The sequence below is a fragment of the Rhinopithecus roxellana genome, chromosome 18 (assembly GCF_007565055.1).
Source record: "Rhinopithecus roxellana isolate Shanxi Qingling chromosome 18, ASM756505v1, whole genome shotgun sequence".
Lineage (NCBI taxonomy): Eukaryota > Metazoa > Chordata > Mammalia > Primates > Cercopithecidae > Rhinopithecus > Rhinopithecus roxellana.
The window spans coordinates 76,328,384-76,352,437 of NC_044566.1; the positions used below are offsets into that span (position 1 = coordinate 76,328,384).

Below are 24,054 nucleotides of genomic sequence, written 5' to 3' on the forward strand. Positions count from 1 at the left end.
CCCTACTCAACTAAAAGACAGCAATTCCCAAAGTGTTTTTGAAGGAACACTAGTTCCGCCAGTAGCCTCAGGATAAAACAGCTGTACTGTCAAATGTTTGACATACGTTTCATACTATTGTGATTCCTTTGGAGATTTAAAGGGCTCTGTAAAGCGCTTTAGAAAAGAAACTTGTTTAATATTCTTGAGTCACAGAGCTCGAGTTTCCTAAAGCACGTTTAACATAAGCTGTTACAAGATGGTAAAGTTTTTTTTTTTTTTTTTTTTTTCTTTTTACTCATTGGGACTTCAAGAATGTTTATCCAGAGAAACAATGAGATTTAAAAATGTGTATTCTTAGCTGGGCCCAGTGGCTCATGCCTGTAATCCCAGCACTTTGGGAGACTGAGGTGGGTGAATTGCTCGAGCCCAGGAGTTTGAGACCATCAATGGCAAAACCCTGTCTCTACCAAAAATAAAAAAAATAGCCAGGCGTGATGGCACACACCTGTAGTTCCAGCTACTCAGGAGGCTGAGATGGAAGGTTCACCTGAGCCCGGGAGGTCAAGGCTGTGGTGAGCCGTGATGGTGCCATTGCACTCCAGCCTGGGTGACAGAGTGAGAACCTGTCTCAAAACACACACACACACACACACACACACACACACACACACACACACACACATGAGTTCCTGGGAAAGCAAAATGTAGGGGTGTGTGTCTAACCTAATTGTCTGCAACCTGGCCTACTGTGGGAAGCTGGAAGAGTTCAAGGAGAGTATTCTGGCTGATAAATCCCTAACTACTAGCACTGACCAGGACAGCAGAACGGCATGCACTGGGCATGCTCAGCTAGACATACAGGAATTGTTGAATTTTTGTTGCACCTTGGAGTGCCAGTGAATGATAAAGACGATGCAGGTTGATCTCCTCTCATATTGCGGCTTCTGCTGGCCAGGATGAGATTGTAAAAACCCTTCTGGGAAAAGGTGCCCAAGTGAATGCTGTCAATCAAAATGGCTGCACTCCCCTACATTATGCAGCTTTCAAAAACAGGCATGAGATCGCTGTCATGTTACTAGAAGGCGGGGCTAATCCTCATGCTAAGGACCATTATGAGGCTACAGCATTGCACTGGGCAGCAGCCAAGGGGTTTGGTGAGCATCTAGGTTGGGGACACATCCACATGCCAGAAGAGTGATGCACCCCAACTCCATGGGAACAGAAGCTCCTATGCTCAGGACCCTGCTGGACCTCACCCTATGTACCTCTTCAGCTCCCCATTCATCTATACCTTTATAGTATCCTTTATAGTAAACTGGTAAACAAGAAAAAAAAAAAAAAAATGCACACACACAAACAAACCCAAAACAAACAAAAATAGCTGGGCGTGGTGGCACATGCCTATAGTTACAGCTACTTGGGAGGCTGAGGCAGGAGAATCACTTGAGCCCAGGAGGTTGAGGCTGCAGTGAGCCATGATCACACCAGACCCCTGTGCTCCAGGCTGGGGGATGGAGTAAGAACCTGTCTCAAAAACAGGCAACAGCAACAACCAGCCAACCAACAAAAACAAAACAAAACAAAACCAAACAAAAAACCATTTATTCTTATTTAAATCTCCAAACTGACTATTTGGATAATGTTTTAATTTTTAAAATAGGCCTACTCCTGTCCTGGTGTGTCCATTATATGACCTTCACCACAGCCTAGCTAGAGATGTGCTATTATCCTGATTTTACATTTGTAGGGAAAGCTGTGAGTTGTTAAGGAATGTACTCAACACCTTACAGCTGGAGAAAGGTGAAACTGAAACTCCAATTCAACTTTTCGCAAACCAAATTCAGTACTCTTTCACTTAACCACCTGTAATGTCTAATTTTCTGCCACTGATCATTTTAAAAGCTTGCTGACTTTTTTTAAAACAAGCAATTTTGAGAAAAAGTAAAGGTTATATTAAAAATATAAGGTGGCCAGGCGCGGTGGCTCAAGCCTGTATTCCCAGCACTCTGGGAGGCTGAGACGGGCAGATCACAAGGTCAGGAGATCAAGACCATCCTGGCTAACATGGTGAAACCCCGTCTCTACTAAAAAAATACAAAAAACTAGCCGGGCGAGGTGGCGGGCGCCTGTAGTCACAGCTGCTCAGGAGGCTGAGGCAGCAGAATGGCGTAAACCCGGGAGGCGGAGCTTGCAGTGAGCTGAGATCCGGCCACTGCACTCCAGCCCGGGCGACAGAGCGAGACTCCGTCTCAAAAAAATATATATATATATAAGGTGACCAGCTGGGCGCAGTGGTTCATGCCTGTAATCCCAGCACTTTCGGAGGCCAAGGTGGGTGGATCTCACCTGAGGTCAGGAGTTTGAGACAGCCTGACCAGTATAGTGAAACCCCACATCTAGTAAAAATACAAAATTAGCCAGGTGTGGTGCCCCATGCCTGTAATCCCAGCTACCTGGGAGGCTGAGGCAGGAGAATTGCTTGAAGCTGGGAGGCAGAGGTTACAGTGAGCCAAGATCATGCCATTGCACTCCAGCCTGGGCAATAAGAGCAAAATTCCATCTCAAAAAATAAATATAAATAAATAAATAAAAATATATATGAGATATATGATGATCTTTACAACAGTTTTAATAGTAAAAACCATATTTGAGATTTTTCCCTTTTAACGTTACTCCTTAGCATCAGCATTTTAGGGTTTGGAGTGGAAAACAGTCTATACCTTACTATGTTTGAGTCTTGTGGGAAAACAATCTGATCCTGGAAACAACAAATTAGCCCACAGCTATACCTGTTTACCTAGTCAATGTGTGTGTGTTCTGTTTGAAGATACTTCAAAAGTAACAATTGTAAAAGAGATTACTGCTTTGATCAGAGAATCTGAATCCCCTTTGTTTGGCCATGAATAATTGGTCTTTGTGATGTTAATGTTTCTTTTAAGGAATATCAGATCTGTAAATGCACCTTAATTACAGGCAAGCAGTTTTGGAGGGAATTTGTGACAGCATTTTATGGAAAGTCTTTCCTAGTTCCCCTTCAAATCTAATTATAGTAGAAAGATTGTTTTAGGCCAAGCAGCAAAAAGCTATAATTATTAGTGCTTCCATTAATGTTCATGTAGGTCAAAAAAGTTATCTTATTGAAGAATAAGATTTAAATCTTAAAAATGCTTAATTTTTCCCTATAAAGCAAAGAACAACATGCAGAGCCTTAACTGAGATGTCCTTGCTAATCTGTTCACCGTAATTATGCTGGCAGCTCAGGAGGCTGTTTTACGAAGACTTCACATTTAGAAACAGCACATGGGAATCCACAACTCAAACAATCTCTAATTCCCACATTTTATTTTTAAATTTGCAACCAACAGTCCAGTTAGAGTACATGAGTACCATATGGAGAGATACATTTTTTTTTCAGTTCTTCTATGTGCATTTTGTGATTTTGTGGTATTAGGCTGAGTTTTTTGTTGTAAGAAGATATGTGTATTTATTTTGTCTGTGTGTGTGGTTTTTGTTTGTTTGTTTGTTTGTTCTGTTTTGAGAAGGAGTCTTGCTCTGTCACCAGACTGGAGTACAGTGGCGCGATCTCGACTCACTGCAACCTCCAACTCCTGGGTTCAAGTGATTCTCCTGCCTCAGCCTCCCAAGTAGCTGAGACTACAGATACAAGCCACCATGCCTGGCTAATTTTTGTATTTTTAGTAGAGACGGGGTTTCACCATGTTGGCCAGGATGGTCTCAATCTCTTGACCTCATGATCCACCTGCCTCAGCCCCCCAGAGTGCTGGGATTACAGGTGTGAGCCACCGTACCGGCCGAAGATATATGTTAATACAGAATGTTAGATGTTGCTGAAGATGTGAGGAAACAGAATTGCTAAACTGCAGATAGGGTGATTTAGTTAGATATGAGGAAGAATTTCTCAACAGCAGAGTGAAATCTTATGTGGAGGTGGTTTGAAAGTTGCATATTTTATGAAATAGTATGTGGCAAAGCCTGGGCACACAGCAAGGCCTGTTCTAAGAGGAAGCTTTCAATTGATTGCATTTGTTACTGTACATGGTATTAAGCCCCAGAATGGGATTTTTCTACTCACCTGGTTACCGTGCTAATAATGACCACCATTCAGCATTTTATACACCAAGTACTTACCACCTGCTACCTTCCAAGCATTTTTTTCAATATTATGTTAACATTTAAACTTATCATTTAAAGAGCTATGAATAGAGCCAGCCTTGCCTGTGTATGAGGAAAAATGATATCTCTGAGGTTTAAAGCATACTGAATTAACACATTCCAAGTTGTTTCTTCTTCTTCTTCTTCTTCTTCTTCTTCTTCTTCTTCTTCTTCTTCTTCTTCTTCTTCTTCTTCTTCTTCTTCTTCTTCTTCTTCTTCTTCTTCTTCCTCTTCTTCTTCTTTTTCCTAATTATGGCAGCTATTAGCTTTGCAGCATTGCATTCATTCCAAACAGCAGGGACGGAAAACAATAATCCTGTTTACCTGAAGCTGGAGAGAGTGTACCTAGCTTCGTTCCCTCCCCAGCCTAATCTAAATGCTTTGCTAGGTGCCATCCCACACAATAGAGTGTGACTGAGTCACTAGCAAACACTCTTCCCTCACCCGGTTAATTCACTTGTCACTGTAAACCTCTGCAAGGTCAAGAAATAACAGATAACAGGTCATTTCCAACTTAATAAGGTGGCACATTTTACTTACATTCATTTAAAAGACAGAGCCCTCAGATATATGAAAACTTGTTAAAAAGAAATCGTTCGATCTGTTAAAATTATCACAGGGAAAATAACAGAACTCCCTTGGATTGTTCTTGACAATTAATGGAATAGAAAGGTGGCGATTGTAAATGTCTTTTTTTTTTCTTTGCAGTAATGGAGAAAAGTAAATTATTAAATGGACACGTTATTTATGTTTGAAAAAAAAGCTGCATCTCACACTAGGAAAATAGGTTACAGGCAATTTTGCATTACAATGTGAACATATCATTAGTTTTAATTTTCCACACCAAAGATTTTAGGGTAATTTCCTTTCATTAGAATGGAGTAGTTTCTCCTCTACATACATTATCTTTCAAACCTCTGTTGCCTCCATGAGAGGTTTTAGTTCTTCTTTTCTTAATTTGCAAGAAAAATCGTCTTGATTTTTCTAAGTATCTAACTATTATGGCAAAAGTTTTACTGCATACAACAAGAGCTGAAACACAGGGTGAACCCACTGCAAATGTGCCATAACCATTGCATAATGCCAAATATCATAATATGTGAAGGTATACCACCACAATTTGACATGTTTTAGTGTTGTAGGGCACTAAGTGTACACAGTGTATTTCTCTACTGTAAAATGTAGGCTACTATAGAGGAAGAACAGTAATCAGTTACACATTAACCATAAAAGGTCATTTCTTGCAGCAAATGATATGTTGATGAAGCAATATTTGTCAGTAGACCCGAGTCTTATTACTGAATGACGCTCATGAAGAAAACCATTGTCTAGTGGGATATCATCATATATGCAAATCATCCATTTGTTTAGGATGCTTTAAGTATCAAGTCTTTATCTTCACTTCTGTAATGTAACTCACTGACTTTTCAGCTAATCAATCCCTGATGCTACATTTTTGTTAACTTACTATGCTGCACATTCAATGATTAATCTCCTAACGTTAACTATGCGATAAGAAAAATATTAAAAGGAAATGAATGACGTATTCACTTGTGTTACAAAATTGTCTACAAACTAGTTTCCCAGCATGAGCTGTGGTTTATATTCAAACTTAAATAACTTGTCTGTGTAACCTTATCTTCCAGGTACTTCCTGCAAACTCCATACATTATGCAATCAAGCCCATAAATATAGGTAGAAGTTACCTTGAATGGCTGAAACGGAATTAACCACACATATGTAGTTAGAGCGTTATCATTTCTCCCATAAACCTCTCCCTTTTAAGGGATTTACCAAGCTATCATAAAAAATGTGTTATTGCCTGTATCTTTGCAAAACATGAGTTCCTATGAAGTGACTTGCCAGCCTGGGTAACAAAGAGAGACCTTGTCTGTACAAAAACCTTTAAAAATTAGCCAGACAGACGCGGTGGCATGCGCCTGTAGTCCTTGCTATACACAGGAGGCTGAGGCAAGAGGATTGCTTGAGCCCAGGAGTTCCACGCTGCAGTGAGCTATGATTGCACCACTGCACGGCAGCTTAGGTACCAAAGAAAGATCTCATCTTAAAAAAAATATGACTTGGCTTCTTTTTTTTTTTTTTTTTGACAGAGTCTTGCTCTGTCATCCAAGCTGGAATGCAGTGGCACAGTCTTGGCTCACTGCAACCTCCGTCTCCCAGGTTCAAGCGTTTCTCCTGCCTCAGCCTCCGGAGTAGCCAGGACCACAGGAGATCGCCACCACGTCTGGCTAGTTTTTGTATTTTTAGTAGAAACACGGTTTTACCATATTGGCCAGGCTGGTCTCGAACTCATGACCTTGTGATCTACCTGCCTCAGCCTCCCAAAGTGCTGGGATTACAGGTGTGAGCCACCGCGCCCAGCTGACTTGGCTTCTTAAACATTAAACATACCAGACTTTGCTGCCACATGTCACAATGGCCAGTGTGTTTGTATACTGATATCACTGAATTGAGGTGGCACTGGTATTAAGTATTCTCTCTTTAGTTTTTCTAAATGTCTGAAAAATTAGCATATTATAATTCCAATGATGACGTATTACCAGGGTCATACAAACACATTTAACCACCTCACCAAACAAACAAGGCGAAGTGTAAAATAGGATGCTTTATGGAGGAAAAAAATGAATACACTAACCAAATATTCATGGTGGAAGGGATAGCGATTTTCCAGAGATATATCAACTGAAAATAATTTTGCAGGAAAATTGAAAGGATCAGATTTCCTTTCCTAAGCTGACTTTGTAAAATGCTACATAGCAAGCATCACATTGATCATTCTGCTGGTTTATTTTCAGGCGCTGCTGCCAGTAGCTTTATATCTTGCAGCATATGTGGAGTAGATTAAGAAACTAAACTCAGTTATTGTGAGGGTCTAACATTTTTTAAACAAGTAAACACAAGGCCTTTCTTTCTCTTTGTATCTTTATTTTATTTTATTTGCATTATTGTTTTTTAATGTATTATTCATTTTTTAAAATAGAGACAAGGTCTTGCTATGTTGGCCTGGCTGGTCTCAAACTCATGTCCTCAAGCAACCCTCTTGCCTCAGCCACCAAAACTGCTGGGATTACAAGTGTGAGTCACTATGTCTGGCCCATTTATTGATTTATTTTTTACAAACAGGATCTTGCTTTCTCACCCAGTCCAAGTGCAGTGGTGAGATCATAGTTTACTGCAGCCTCAACCGCCTGGGTTCGAGAGTTCCTCTCGCCTCAGCCTCATAAGTATCTGTGACTACACGGATTTTTCATTATTACAACCACCGTCTAATGTAAATTTTTTTTTTTTTTTTTTTTTTTTTTTTTAAAGATGGAGTCTTGATCTTGTCACCCAGGCTGAAGTGCAATGGCATGATCTCGGTTCACTGCAACCTCTGCCTCCTGACCTCAAGTGATCCGCCTGCCTCAGCCTCCCAAAGTGCTGGGATTACAGGCATGAGCAATGGCACCCTGCCAGTAAATTGTTAACAATTGTGTGTTAGCCATTCTAGACAATGTATATTTCACATAAATTATTTACATAAATGGTACCATGAAATATGTGTTACCTAGTGACTTTTTTTCCCCACTTATTTTGCCTTTAGAGATCTTTTTTTTTTTCTTTGAGATGGAGTCTCACTCTGCCACCAGGCTATAGTGCAGTGGCACGATCTTGGCTCACTGCAACCTCTGCCTCCCTGTTCAAGCGATTCTCCTGCCTCAGTCTCCCAAGTAGCTGGGACTACAGGCACAAGCCACCACACCCAGCTAATTTTTATATTTCTAGTAGAGATGAGGTTTCACCATCTTGGCCAGGCTGGTCTTGAACTCCTGACCTCATGATCCACCCGCCTGGGCCTCCCAAAGTGCTGGGATTACAGGCGTGAGGCACCGTTCCCAGCCTAGAGATCTTCTTGTGTCAGTACAGATATAGCCACTTTACTATGTTAAAATTGTTGAATAGGACGGGTGTGGTGGCTCACACCTGTAATCCCAGCACTTTGGGAGGCTGAGGTGGGCGAATCACGAGATCAGGAGTTCAAGACCAGCCTGGCCAACATGGTGAAACCCCATCTCTACTAAAAATACAAAAATTAGCTGGGTGTGGTGGCACGTGCCTGTGTGAGGAGAATCGCTTGAACCCAGGAGGTGGAGGTTGCAGTGAGCCAAGACCATGCCACTGCACTCAGCCTGGTGACAGAGCAAGACTCCATCTCCAAAAAAGAAATTGCTGAATAGTAGTATATGGTGTGGATGTACTAGAGTTCACTTAGTCATTTACTTCATCATTACATACTTACTGTTGGATATTTAGATGGCTGCTGATTTGTCATTATTACAAACAGTGCTGCAATAATTCTGCTATACCTGTCTTTGTGCACATTTGAATAATTTTAAGGAATAAATTCTTAAAAGTGGAATGCCAAAGTGTATGACACTTTTGTGTGTGTGTATGTATACATATAATATATATTTATATGTACATACTATATATTTATATATACATACACTATATACTTATGTATACATATAATATATTTATATACTATATATTTATAAATACAATATATATTTATATATACAATATATAGTATACACAATATATAGTATATAAATATATATATTTTATATATATATATATAAATGCTCAAGTGATTCACCCACCTCAGCCTCCCAAAGTGCTAGGACTACAAGTATGAGTCACCACACCCAGCTGAAATTTTATATTTAATAGATCCATGAAATTGCCCTCTGTACAGATATATATTTTACAAAGTCCACAAGAAGTTATATTTTTACTAACATTATGAGACTTTCAGTTTCCTCTACAGCCTCCTGGAATCTTTCTCATTTTTGTACATCAGTTGAACAAAATGCTATTCCAATACTGTTTTAATTTACATTTTCCTGATACTCAGGGGGCTGGCAATCTTTTCATATGTTTATTGGCCACTTGTATGTCTTTTTGGTGAATTGCCTATTTACTCCTATGGCCTAATTTTTTCTTTGTTGGATTGTCTTTTTTTTTTTTTTTTTTTTTTTTTGAGATGGAGTTTTGCTCTTGTTGCCCAGGCTGGAGTGTAGTGGCACGATCTCGGCTCACTGCAACCTCCACCTCCTGGGTTTAGGTCATTCTCCTGCCTCAGCCTCCCGAGAAGCTGGGATTACAGGCATGTGCCACCATGCCCAGCTAATTTTTTTGTATTTTTAGTAGAGACGGTGTTTCACCATGTTGGCCAGGATGGTCTCGATCTCTTGACCTTGTGATCTGCCCGCCTCAGCCTCCCAAAGTTCTGGGATTACAGATGAGAGCCACTGCGCCTGGCTAATTTTTGTATTTTCAGTAGAGATAGGGGTTCTCCCTGTTGGTCAGGCTGGTCTCCAACTCCTGACCTCAGGTGATTCTCCTGCCTCAGCCTCCCAAAGTGCTGGGATTACAGGCCTGAGCCACCACGCCCGGCCAGATTATCTTTTTCTTTAAATAGCTTTTTAAAGAATGTCTTTTGTGATTGTGAATATTAATCTTCTGCTGCAAATAATTTCTCCTGGTCACTTACTATTTTAGGAACTTGAGGGTAGAGGGGTCACTTGTCTTTTAACTTTTTTTTTTGGCAGGGAACAGAGTCTCACTCTGTCACCCGGGCTGCAGAGAGTGGTGAGATCACAGCTCACTGTACCCTCAACCTGCTAGGCTCAAGCAATCCTCCTGCCTCAGCCTCCCAAGTAGCTAGGACTATAGGCATGAGTCACTGCACTATGTCTTTTAACTTTATGATCACACTGATTCACAAGACTTTCCATTATGTTAGAAATTCTCCTGGTCTTTATTACATCAATTATTTACACAGCATGGAGAAATCTGATTTGATCTATTTATGGGCTAATTGTTCTGATCAATTTATGTAATCTGTGTTGAACGCTAAGCACCGTGCCAGTTTTTGGCCGGAATTCCCTCTGCTTTCGTCCTATCTACCATTTTGCAGCTTGCAGAGTCTTGTGCTTTCTTTAAGAGTTAATCCAAGTATCAAAGTCCACAGTGATCTCTCTCTTCCTGGTTCACCATGGGTTCAGGACATGATAAAAGTTTTGTATTTTGCATGTGTATATATTGTAACTTAAACTAGATGGGATTCTATTCAAGTGAAGCAGCTTCACTTTTGTCTGGACTCTCAGTGTTTTTACTCGTAGGAGTCCAGTACGTATCTGTTGGTTGTTTTAAAAATACTTTGTCATAGGAAAATCTTCAGTGACTCCTTTCTGCCTCATACATACACGCTGTGGGCAATTTGCATCGGCATCTCTTCAATCATCCTTTGTGCGTGCTCTGTCTTCTGTTGAGGTGCCTCATTAGGCCACCCTGCTCCTTACCTCTGGGGTTCCAAACCTCAGCAATAATGTTGTGAACTATGTTAAGGATCCCATTTCCTCAAAACGTTCTGGTGGCATAAAAAGAAGAATCTAGTATTTTTCACATTTGAAAGATATATCTTTAAAGTCCAACTGGCGCCTGGCATGGGTCTTTATTTCATGCTACCTCAGATCTGCTTTCTCAAACACAACTGCAGTGCGCGACGTCGGGATTTAATGGTGGCCCCCCTAAGATCAGACCCCATGATCCTTGACAGCAGGTTTTTTGGCTTTTCAAAATTAAAGATAAAACCAGGTCTGGTGCGGTGGCTCACACCTGTAGTCCCAGCACTTTGGGAGGCCAATGTGGGCGGATTACGACGTCAGGAGTTCAAGACCAGCCTGGCCAACATAGTGAAACCTCGTCTCTACTAAAGATACAAAAAGTGGCCAGGCGCGGTGGCTCAAGCCTGTAATCCCAGCACTTTGGGAGATCGAGACGGACGGATCACAAGGTCAGGAGTTTGAGACCATCCTGGCTAACATGGTGATACCCCGTCTCTACTGAAAAATACAAAAAGCTAGCCGGGCGAGGTGGCTGGCGCCTGTAGTTCCAGCTACTCGGGAGGCTGAGGCAGGAGAATGGCGTAAACCCGGGAGGCGGAGCTTGCAGTGAGCTGAGATCCGGCCACTGCACTCCAGCCCGGGCGACAGAGCGAGACTCCGTCTCAAAAAAAAAAAAAAAAAAAAAAAAGATACAAAAAGTACCCGGGCATGGTCAAAAAAAAAAAAAAAAAAAAAAAAAGATACAAAAAGTACCCGGGCATGGTGGCACATGCTTGTAGTCCCAGCTACTTGGGAGGCTGAGGCAGGAGAATCGCTTGAACCCGGGAGGTGGAGATTGCAGCGAGCCGAGATCACGCCACTGCACTACAGCTTGGGCAACAGAGTGAGACTTCATCAAAAAATTAAAAAATAAGAAAAACTAATCAAAACTACATTAAAGTAAAATTGATATTTTATTGTGTGAGTTGTGCATATTATTACCACTGCCTCTACTATGTTTACCTTTTTTTTTTTTTTTTTTGAGACAGAGTATCTCTCTTGTTGCCCAGGCTGGAGTGCAGTGGCACGATCTCAGCTCATTGCAACCTCCGCCTCCCGGGTTCAAGTGATTTCCCTGCCTCATCCTCCTTAGTAGCTGGAATTACAAGTGCCCACTACCACATCCAGCTAATTTTTTTGTAGTTTTAGTAGAGATGGGGGTTTCACCATGTTGGCCGGGCTGGTGTCCAACTCCTGACCTCAAGTGAGCCACCTGCCTTGGCCTCCCAAAGTGCTGGGATTATAGGCGTGAGCCACTGTGCCCGGTCTATCCTGATATTTTTTAAAGACATTAAGGCAGGAATGTTCTTTCTGACATTTTAGTTTAAAACTCTGGAGCCTCGTGTGTGTGTGTGTGTGTGTGTGTGTGTGTGTGTGTGTGTGTGTGTATAGCCTTCATTCACATACATTCAAAGCATTTAGTGTGCTGCATGGCAGAAACTGCACACCATGGAAGTAGAATAAAAACAAGTTTGGGGGCCGGGCACGGTGGCTCAAGCCTGTAATCCCAGCACTTTGGGAGGCTGAGACGGGTGGATCACGAGGTCAGGAGATCGAGACCATCCTGGCTAACCCGGTGAAACCCCGTCTCTACTAAAAAATACAAAAAACTAGCCGGGCGAGGTGGCGGGCTCCTGTGGTCCCAGCTACTCGGTAGGCTGAGGCAGGAGAATGGCGTAAACCCGGGAGGCGGAGCTTGCAGTGAGCTGAGATCCGGCCACTGCACTCCAGCTTGGGCGACAGAGGGAGACTCTGTCTCAAAAAAAAAAAAAAAAAAAAAACAGTTTGGTAAGTGTGGTAACTGTGGTGGTACCCAAGACATCAAGGCCATCGTGACAGAGAAATGACGAGTCCATGAAGACAGAGGAAAGTGATGTGTTTGAACTGAGATGGAATTGCTTCTGTGGATTAGTGCTAGGTTTTCTTCAAGTGAACTTTCAACTTTCTACAAATATAAATCCTCGAAGACCAGTCCTAGACAGCAGAATTTCATCTGTCAAAGTCCTCAAACTTTTATTCCTTTTATTGTTTTTAGTGTTATTTCAAAATGATTTCAAACCTACAGAAAAAAGTTGCAAGAATAATACAAAGAATTCCCATTCGTTTTTTTTTTTGAGACGGAGTCTTGCTCTGTCATCCAGGCTGGAGTGCAGTGGCACGATCTCGGCTCACTACAACCTCTGCCTCCCAGGTTCACGCGATTCTCCTACCTCAGCCCCCCGAGTAGCTGGGATTACAGGCACCCACATCGACTCCCAGCCAATTTTTGTATTTTTTAGTAGAGATGGAGTTTCACCATGTTGACCAGGCTGGTCTCGAACTCCTGACATCAAGTGATCCACCCATCTCAGACTCCCAAAGTGCCTGAATTACAGGCACGAGACACCCTCTTACATAACTAGTTATATTGTCAAGTTCAGTCATGTAGTATTGGTTTATTATCAAATATACAGTTCATACTCAAATTTTGCTAATTACCCCAAAATATTTATTGTGCCCCTCATCTAGAACCAAACCCAGGATTACCCATTTCTTTAAAAAGGAACAGTGCCCAGCCGGGCACGGTGGCTCACGCCTATAATCCTAGCACTTTGGAAGGCCAAAGCAGGTGGATCACCTGAGGTCAGGAGTTCAAGACCAGCCTGACCAACATGGCGAAACTCTGTCTCTACTAAAAATATAAAAATTAGCCAGGTGTGGTGGTGCATGCCTGTAATCCCAACTACTTGGGAGGCTGAGGCAGGAGAATCACTTGAACCTGGGAGGCAGAGGTTGCAGTGAGCTGAGATCGCTCCACTGCACTCCAGGCTGGGCGAAAGAAGGAGACTCCTTCTCAAACAAACAAACAAACAAAACAAAACAAAACAAAACAGTCCCTGAACTTTTCTTTTTCTCTTATAACGTCTGCACTTTTTTCTTTTTTCTTTTTCTTTCTTTCTTTCTTTTTTTTTTTTTTTTTTTTTTTTGAGACAGAGTCTCGCTCTGTCACCCAGGCTGGAGTGCAGTGGCACAATCTCTGCTCACTGCAAGCTGCTCCTCCTCCCGGGTTCATGCCATTCTCCTGCCTCAGTTTCCCAAGTAGCTGGGACTACAGGCACCTGCCACCAAGCCTGGCAAATTTTTTGTATTTTTAGTAGACACGGGGTTTCACCATGTTAGCCAGGGTAGTCTTGATCTCCTGACCTCGTGATCCGCCCACCTTGGCCTCCAAAAGTGCTGGGATTACAGGCATGAGCCACCGTGCCTGGCCAACATCCACATTTTTTTCGAAGGGTGGAGGCCACTCTTTCATAGAATGTTCCTCAATTGGGGTTTGTCTTATCTCTCCTCATGATTAGATTCAGGTTATGCATTTTTTTTTTTTTTAGAAATTTATGTACATAAATTCCTCATTGTTTCTCAGTTCACATCAGGATATTGATTTTGCATCCTTCTCAGTTCACATTGGGAAACTCATAATGTGGCAAACTCATAATGTGACAAGGACAAACTCAGTTTGTCCTTTTTAAAAAAAAACTTTCATTAGAGGGATAGTATTTCACTCTGTTGCCTAGGCTAGAGTGCAATGGTATGATCTAAGCTCACCGCAGCCTTGAACTTCTGGGCTTAAGCGAACCTCCTGCCTTAGCCTCCCAAGTAGCTCGGACTACAGGTGTGCACTATCATGCCTGGCAATTTCTTTTTTTGGTTTATTTTTTGTAGAGATGAGGTCTCCGCATGTTGCCCAGGCTGGTCTTGAACTCCTCAGCTCAAGCAATCCTCCTGCCTCAGCCTCTCAAAGCATTAAGATTACAGACATGAACTACCGCACCCAGCCAGTTTGTGGTATTGACGGTGATATTGATTTTGATCATTTGTTTAAGGTAGTGTAGGCCAGGCTCCTCCATTGTTACCATTTGTTTCCATTGAAATTAATACCTCATCTATGGGGGAAATACCTTAAGACTATGTAAATATAGCCTGTTCCTCTTCTGAATTTCATCCAGTCATTTTGGTATCCATTGATTCTTGCCTCAATTAATACTCTGATGGTTGCAAAATGGTGATTTTTCTTTTTCTTTTCTTTTCTTTTCTTTTTTTTGAGAAAGAGTCTTGCTCTGTCGCCAGGCTGGAGTGCAGTGGTGCTATCTCGGTTCACTACAACCTCCGATTCCCTGGTTCAAATGATTCTCCTGCCTCACCCTCCCGATTAGCTGGGATTACAGGCACATGCCACCATGACCAGCTAATTTTTGTATTTTTAGTAGAGACAGGGTGTCACCATATTGGCCAGGATGGTCTTGATCGCCTGACCTTGTGATCTGCCCGCCTCAGCCTCCCAAAGTGCTGGATTACAGGCGTGAGCCATTTTTCTAACTCTACTATTTCTTCTACATTTCTAGTTGACATTCTATCAAACTTTTATTTTTAATGTATTTACTTTGAAACAGGGTCTTGTTCTGTCACCCAGGCTGGAGTGCAGGGGTGTGATCATCATAGCTCACTGAAGCCCTGACCTCCCGAACTCAAGCAATCCTCCCAACGTTAGCCTCCTGAGTAGCTGGGACAATAGGCAAATGCCACCAATCCAGCTAATTTATGTATTTACTTTTATTTTGGAGAGATGGGGGTCTCACTATATTGTCCCAGGCTGGTCTTGAACCTTTGAGTTCAAGCAATCCTCCCACTTGGGCCTCCCAAAATGCTGGGATCAGAGGCATGAGCCATTGTGCCTAACCTCAAACTTTTATTTATTTATTTATTTATTTATTTATTTATTTAAGACAGAGTCTCGCTCTGTCGCCCAGACTGGAGTGTGGTGGCCGGATCTCGGCTCACTGCAAACTCCGCCTCCCGGGTTTACGCCATTCTCCTGCCTCAGCCTCCCGAGTAGCTGGGACGACAGGCGCCGGCCACCTCGCCCGGCTGGGTTTTTTTTTGTATTTTTTAGTAGAGACGGGGTTTCACCGTGTTAGCCAGGATGGTCTCGATCTCCTGACCTCGTGATCTGCCCGCCTCGGCCTCCCAAAGTGCTGGGATTACAGGCTTGAACCACCGCACCCGGCCACAAACTTTTATTTTTAATTTTACCTCTTAAGTCTATTATGAATAAGATAGGCTTCACCAAGTATTGATTGCCTATTTTGTGTGGGACCCTACGAAGCATCAGGAGGAACACAAAGATAAGATCATTTGTTCCCTACAGGGCCACTTGACTTGTTGGGGGCAACAGGCATAAGGCAGATGGTAAGAAGTGCTTTACTGGGGATACAAAGGGAAAGAGAAGAAACCAACAGAGAGGATAATTATTTCTGGGGGAGCTGGTGTGACCCTGGGAGAAAGGTAGGCTTACAGCCGGGCCTTGTGGTATATATGGTCTCACTCTGTCTCCCAGGTTGGAATGCAGTGGTATGACTTCGGTTCACTGCAGCCTCTGCCTCCTGGGCTCAAGCGATTCTCCTTCAGCCTCCGGAGTAGCTGGGACCAAAGGTGCATGCCACCACATCCAGCTAATTTTTGTACTTTCAGTAGAGACGGGGTTTTGCCAAGTTTGCCTGGTTGGTCTTAAACCCCTGACCTCAAGTGATCCACCCGCCTCGGCCTCCCAAAGTGCTGGAATTATGGGCGTGAGTCACCATGCCCAGCCTGAGACTGGGTAATTGATAAAGGAAAAAGGTTTAATGGACTCAAAATTCCACATGGCTGGGGAGGCCTCACAGTCATGGCAGAAGATTAAGGAGGAGCAAAGGGACTTATTACATGGTTGGCGGGCAAGAGAGAACTCGTGAGGGGGACTCCCCTTTATAAAACCATCAGACCTCATGAGACTTATTCACTATTACAAAAACAGCATGGGAAAGACCCGTTCCCATGATTCAATTATCTCCTACCAGGTTTCTCCCACAACACGTGGGAATTATGGGAGCTACAATTCAAGATGAGATTAAGGTGGAGACACAGCCAAATCATATCAATGACATATGTACTCAAAGAAAGGCATTAGAGTTGGAGGAAACCCGAGGGGCTTTTGGGAAATTACAAATAATCCATATGGTTAGAGCCTAAGGTTCATGGGAGAAGAGCACGGGAGGGATAGTGAGATACAAAGTTGGGAAGATAGGCTGGGGTCAGCACAAGGTCCCAGGCCGAGGAGTTTGAACTTCCTTCTTCACCGAGGAAAGCAATGAAATGTATCTGAGAAGTGAGGTTACCTATCAGGTGATGCTTACAGTGCTTAGGGCAGGGACTATATCTTATTCATCTTTGTATTTCTAAGACCCGCAACAGTGCTCTGCACAGAGCACTGCAGAACACAGAGTGTTCAAAAAATATTTGCAGGTACCAATCTGCAGAATAATTTAGAATAAAGACTAGCGTATATGTATGTTTTATGTGTGAGTTGTGGTCATGACAGTGGGGAGCTAGGGGGTGGGTCCTTAGAAATTCAGCTGTCTACTGAATTTTTAATAGAAAATGTTTTGTTTTTGAAACAAGGTCTTACTCTGTTGCCCAGGCTGGAATGCAGTGGCATAATCATGGCTCACTGTAACCTCAAACTCCTGAGTTCAAACAATCCTCTTGCCTCAGCTTCCCAAGTAGCTGGGACTACAGGCGTGTGCCACCACACCTGGCTAGTTTCTTCTTTTTACTCGTTGCAGAGACTGGGGTCTTGCTGTGTTGCCCAGGCTGGTCTTGAACTCCTGGCTTTAAGCAATCCTCCCACTTCAGCCTTTCAAAGCATTGGGATAACAGGTGTGAGCCATCTTGCTGTGCCTCTAGAATATGTTTTAAATATCATGTTCGTAGACAAACACCCCCACCCTCCCTCCACTTTAATTTCTGAAATCTCAGTAACCAAATTTGGGTATAACTTTTGAACAACTTTATGTTCCAGAAAAGAGAACACGGCTCTTAGAGAAGCAATAGTATGAGCTGGGCATGGTGGCTCAAGCCTGTAATCTCAGAACTTTGAGAGGCTGAGGCAGGAGGATTGCTTGAGTGCAGAAGTTCGAGACCATCCTGGGCCACATGGAGAAACCCCGTTTCTACAAAAAATTAAAAAATTTAGTTTGACATGGTGGGGCCTGTGGCCCCACCTACTGGAGAAGCTGAGGTGGGAGGATCACTTGAACCCAGGAGGTTGGAGCTGCAGTAAGCCATGTTTGCATCACTGCACTCCAGCCTAAGCAACAGAGCAAGACCCTGTCTCAAAAAAAAAAAAAAAAAAAAAAAAAAAAGAGAGAGAGAGAGAGAGAGAGAAAGAGAGAGAAAGATAACATCCCATTTGAAACTATTTCATGCCAAATCTTCTATGTGAGTATTTTAGAATTTAAAAAACCAAACATAAACACCTCTTTAAAGATGCATATAAACTTTACCTGGTTTTAAGAGTCTGCATTTTGTCAAAATAGTGTAAACAGCCTATTTTATTTAATATGAGAAAACAGAGCAACAAAGTAAAATGAGATACCCAAAATAACAGAGTAAAAATAATTGTAGAGGAAGTCTTGCTGATCACTTAGGAAATGAATTAAAGCATATTTACATTTCAGACATTCCCTATATTATCCCTTTTGAACTTCAGACTCCCCTTTGTAATCTCTCTTCAGCTTCTTCATTCTGCAGTGAAATTCCTGAAAACCTAGCAGCTTGGTTAAGAAAGCTTACATGTTTTCCCAGTACAGAGTATTGGCAAGTTGTAGCTACACTTTACTGGCTTCAAATGGAAAATCATTTGATCATCACCTACTATAGTTCCAATTACCCCTTAGCTGTAGGAAGGTAATATTTATGTTTTCATTTAAAATATTTATTCTGATTACAAATGGAATACATAGCAATTGTAGAAAATCTAGAAAATACTGAAAAGTATCCAGAAGTGAATAACGACCCATAATTTTTTTTTTTTTTTTTTTTTTTTTTTTTTTTAGATGGAGTCTTGCTCTGTCGCCCAGGATGGAGTACAGTGGCTCAATCTTGGCTCACTGCAACCTCTGCCTCCCGGGTTCAAGTGATTATCCTGTCTCAGTCTCCTGAGTAGCTGGGATTACAGGCGCACATCACCATGCCCGGCTAATTTTTGTATTTTCAGTAGGGACGGGGTTTCCCCATGTTGGCCAGGCTGGTTTTGAACTCTTGACCTCAGGTGATCCACCCATGTTGGCCTCCCTTTGGGATTATAGGCGTGAGCCACCGTACCCAGCAGTGACCTATAATTTAACCATCCAATGAAGGCCACCAAAACACATCCATGTTTGGTATTTTCTTTTCATCTTTGTGGGTACATATTGATAAAACTCCTTTCTTTCACTACACATAGCATGAATGTTTTCCTGTGTCACTAAATATTCCTTAATAATGTGAATTTTCCCCCTTTTTTTCCAACTACTCAACTTCTTGGTAGCATAACAGTAGCCATGCTATGGATGTATTGCTTAACTACTCCCCTATTGTTGGACACCTAACCTAGGTTATTTCCAATTTTATTTTTATTTAAATTAATTATTATTATTTGAGACAGGGTCTTGCTCTGTCACCCAGGCTGGAGTGCAGTGGTGTGATCATAGCTCACAGTAACCTTGAACTTCTCGGCTCAAGTAATCCTCCTACCTCAGCCTTCCAAGTAGCTGGGACTACCTGCATACATCACCATGCCTGATTCATTTTAAACATTTTTGTAGAGATAGGGGTCTCACTATGTTGCTCAAGCTGGTCTCCAGCTCCTGGCCTCAAGCAATCCTCCCACCTTAGCCTCCCAAAGGGCTGGGATTATAGGTGTGAGCCACCATGCCTGGCCCAATTTTATATATAAAGATATATGTGTGTGTGTGTATATATATACATACACACACATACAGGTATATATATACAGGCATGGTGGCTGGCCCAAAATTATATATAAAGATATATGTGTGTGTATATATATACCTGTATGTGTGTATGGTGGGCCAGGCATGTATATATATACACACATACAGATATATATATATATACACACACATATACACCTTTCCTAGAAGAGGAATTATCTATCATTTTCAAAGTTATTTACATTTTAGCCTTTTTCATACTTATTGTCAAATTGCCCTTCCCCAAAGTTGTAAAGTTTACACAAGAAGAACTCGCATTTCTCTTAGGCACAACTTTTACACACTTCATCTATAAATCAACATCTAAAAGAGTATTTCCGTGTGACCCATGCACACACAGTTCATGTGAGCATTCACAGGGTGTTCCCCACAGCCTGGTACCATTACAGCTTTTGTCATCACATGAACAGCAATTGGCTCAAAACACTGCCCATTGTGATGCTGATGATGGGACCTCCCTAATGTTCTAAAAGATTGTTTGGTGTAACCACTTTAGCTCAGACCTTTCTCTTAACCTTGCCTATCATGTTTCAAGTCAAAATTTAAATACTGTACAGTTTAAGCTACAATATGCTTGGCCTATAACTTGGTTCCAGGCATTTATATTTATGTCACTTTTGTCTACTTATTATACTAACAAGGTGGAAAAAGCAATCCCAGTCTCTCCAAAAGGTAAAACTCTCCTGTTTTTTGGATATTAGTAGAGTTTTAAAATTAGGTTAGATAAATTATAGTATCCTTAGGAATAAGTGCATAAAGGGAGTTTTATGAAATATTTTAAGAAGAACATGTTTAAAAATCCAAACTGAAATATAAAATGTAATTTCTTAAGAACTGGAGGCAAGAGACATTACAAAAATAAAATATTGTTGTTGACTTAAGACATAATTTTAATTAATATAAATAGATGTATTTAGTCATTTAAATTGCATATTTTTTCATCACAAAAGCAATGAACAGAGCATCTTCTTTCTCGTCTCGTAATCTTTTGAGTCAAAATGCTTTAAATTCCAACTAATCTCAGTTGAAGCTTCTATTTATCAGGCTATTTCCTTAATGACTTTTTTTCTGATGTGTGGCTTTAAGTGGTTGCCATGAATGAAAAAATACAAAGACTACAGATGTGAAATGTTTGAGAGGACAATAATTACAACAGTTTTAAGTTTTCACTGATACAGATTCTAACAGGGGTGGACAATCAATGACTACCAAACAGTCACTTTAGTTAAATAATCTTACCCTAGAGAAGAGTGTGCTCCCGTATAAAACTTTATTTTTCATGTTTATTCTTGTTCTTTTTTCTGTGGCCCAAGATCACTTGGCAATTTGATACTGATTTAGCAGAAATAAATATTCTATGAATATTTTTCTACTCGAAGTGAATACAGTTTTGTTGGCTGTGATACTCTATACCTCTTAATTTCGAGCTCTCTCTGACATTTCAATTGTTTGCCAAACAACTGAATTTAGATTTGCCAAACAACTGAATTTAGATATTCCTTTTGCTGTGTCGTTGTGTGAACATTGCCCTAGTGATAGCTTCATATTTCCCTCATCTCATCATTCAGAAGCTATTTATCTATTTTTTTCCACTGCCTCCTTCAAACCCCCTCCCCCATCACTGAATGCCTGTTCAGCCCCCGCATATTCATCCGTATTTATTCCCGTAAAGATAGTGACACTTATGGTTTATTCTAAGACTAAATCTGTGTTGCCCAGTGACTAAGGACTTAAGCATGCACACTGCTTCTATGCTTACCCTCCTACCTAACTTGAGTACTCAACATTTTTATTTCATTCCCTCAGAATCCCCTGTTTTGGCACAGTTCACTTAACACACCACTGCCAGGCCACTAATTGATTTCTGAAACCTGACATTTGTTTTTTGTTTTCTCCCATCTTCCCTAATGGTACAGCACTACTAAGCGGGAAGGAATGCAAAGAACTAGAAAGTTCAAAGTAATTGAGGATCTGTCCATTCACTCTGTCTGGCTTCATGCCAATGTAGAACCTGGAACATTTGAAAAATATTTATCAAGTTTTAACCCTTTTTACTAAGTCGATGAAACAGGTTTGCAGCTGTAGCATTTATGTTAAAAGCAACAGCAGGGAAGCTTGGTTGAACATGTTCTTTATATGTTCAGAATCACATGGCAAATGTCTCCGAAAAGGATTACTTTCCAATTTCCGTACTATTGTACAGTGCTAAGCTAGTTATTTTCTGTGAGATTGCAGAGCAGTGCATTTCAGAGAAACTATTACTTAAAAGTGGCAGCCCTATTTCATGAATCTTTATGCCTGAAATGAAATTTTAAAAGGTGCTACTGTATTGGAGCAAAAAGGAATATATTCAGTTACTATAAGAACCCCAACGCTAGCTTCATATCTATATTCATTATGAAAAGTGGAAATATGAAACAATTAACAAGACTAAAAATATTAAAAACAATATTAGTTGTGTGTTTTTTTTTTCTTTTTTTGCAATGAAAAAGCTTTTGTAAATGAAAGCATGTTAAAAAGTGGTGTGAAATTATAGAAGCATTTCCAGTAAAATACAGGGATTTTATTGCAGTGAAAACTTAGATGGAAATACCAGGCCACTGAAGCTCTCGTAAAAAGAAAGACAAAAGGAAAGGTCTAGATAGGTTTAAAAGCACATTAAGATACAGCTACCAAATGTATTAAATCTAAGTTAGATTTAGCTTAAAGTTACAAGAGCACAAAAGTTCTATTAAGAATTATCTACATCACATTTAGGTTTGATGTTATCAGAATTAAGTAACTAAAAATCTTTCAGAGCTCAATTTTTAAAAAGAGTTACATTAAATCCCATCCTAATTCTGTAATATGTTTCTAAGCTAATTAATTACATGATCGGTTTGATATTAGAGAAAAGCAAGACAGCTTTTTAAAGATGAAGGTGGACAGCATGGGGCTGTTTGGTTAGCGAAAAACTTGCAAAAGCACTTATTAAATAATACTTTGGTAACATGAAAGTAGTCATCATTCTCTGAAGGCAGTGATCACAGTTATAGAAATGAATCATGTATCAACAGGAGAGAAGGAAAAGGAGAAAAACCTAGTTTACAGCATAATTTTATATTTTCTAATAATAAATACATTTCTTTATGTGCTTATTAATTTTCTACCCATTGAAAATGAGATCCATACCTTTGATAGATATGCTCTTTGAAGTGAACGTTTTTTTCAAAGACTTTTTTTTTTAAGCTGTTTTACTCTGAAGCGATAAGTAGGCTGTTGTATATGTAAAACTGTCTAATGGTATATTGTGCTGTCAACATATGTACATTTGTAGTAATATCACAAGCATTTTTATTGCAGTTTATTGTTCCGTCCTCCCAATAAGCCAGATAAAATCATGTACAAGAACATTAAGGATTAAGGGAAGTGGTTTCCTTAGGTGACTGCTGGCAAAAATTCACCCTCCCATTATAACAACATAGTAAATGGACGGTAATATATTTGGCTATTACCTTCCAACAAATTTGGATTCCCAGTTTTCAGTGTCTTTGTGTCTATGTTTGTGGCTTTCTGGTTGTCTCTTCGTAGGAAAAGGTGCCACAATGTGAGGTAAATGTGCTAGGTTTCTGTTTTGTAAATATTAAAGTCCATTTTTTGAACATACAGTGCTAGCAAAAATAAGTCAAAGATGTAATGTCTATTTAAGTACACATTTGAGCCAGTCGTGCTTAAATTAGATTCCATGCTTCGGCTAGAATCAACATGGCTTAAATATTAGAAACTTCAAAATTCATATGGCCCAAGCGCTCCTCCCCACACACGGATAGGAGGTACAAATGTGTGGGAAAACGTCTAGCAATTAAAATCCTGAAAGAGTGGGAAAAACCCAGGCTTTTATGCGAGGATTTGAAAATAACGCTTGCCATCAAATCTTTTATTCAGGCATTCTGAATTTGCCTTGTTAAATGGATACAGTCACTGCTAAAGATACATGAGACAAGAGCTGTTTTAAATTTGTTTATCACACCGCCCCTAGTTTTCTGCTAAAGAGAGGTGTATTTTGGATATTTAAAAGTACACACTCATTAGACAAATCTCTAAAAGCCTCAGCGCCCCCACCTAGCTGCCTTCTGGGTTTCAGCTTTTGAGTTTCAGGTCCTTGCACAACACCTAAGACGTGCAATACTCTTTTTCTTCCTAATCCTGGCAGAGAACAGTGCGAAGAGCTCTCCCTCCGCGTCTCCACCCTAATTCCCCCTCTTCCCAGATTCCACCCGCTCCGCTACTTCCCTCCGCCCCCAGCTTCGCCAGCCCAATCTGTCAGAGAAGTTGTGTACAAACTGCGCGGCCGCCCTGCGCGCGAAGCTCGTGGCCCGAGAGGGGTGCGGTCGGGCCGGCGGAGGCGGGGCCCTGGCTGCCTCTTTCCCTGCTCATAGGCTGGCCGCTCAGGCCCGGCCGGCCTCGGGGCCTCGGGATTCGCGGCGGCGCTGCCAATCAGGCGAGCGGGCCCCGCCCCCCCGGAGTTGGGTGAAATAGAGGCGGGCGTCAAGTGTCAGTAGTCGTGGGGCAGGTACGCGCGCTCGCAGTTCTCTCGCTGAGGTCGGCGGTGGCGGGAG

The 24,054-nt window shown here is 41.4% G+C and overlaps 1 pseudogene; it reads left to right on the forward strand.

Annotated features, from left to right (window-relative positions):
• The first annotated feature begins 684 nt into the window (after nt 1-684).
• On the forward strand, nt 685-23,874 carry LOC104673574 (annotated as a pseudogene).
• The last annotated feature ends 180 nt before the right edge of the window (nt 23,875-24,054 follow it).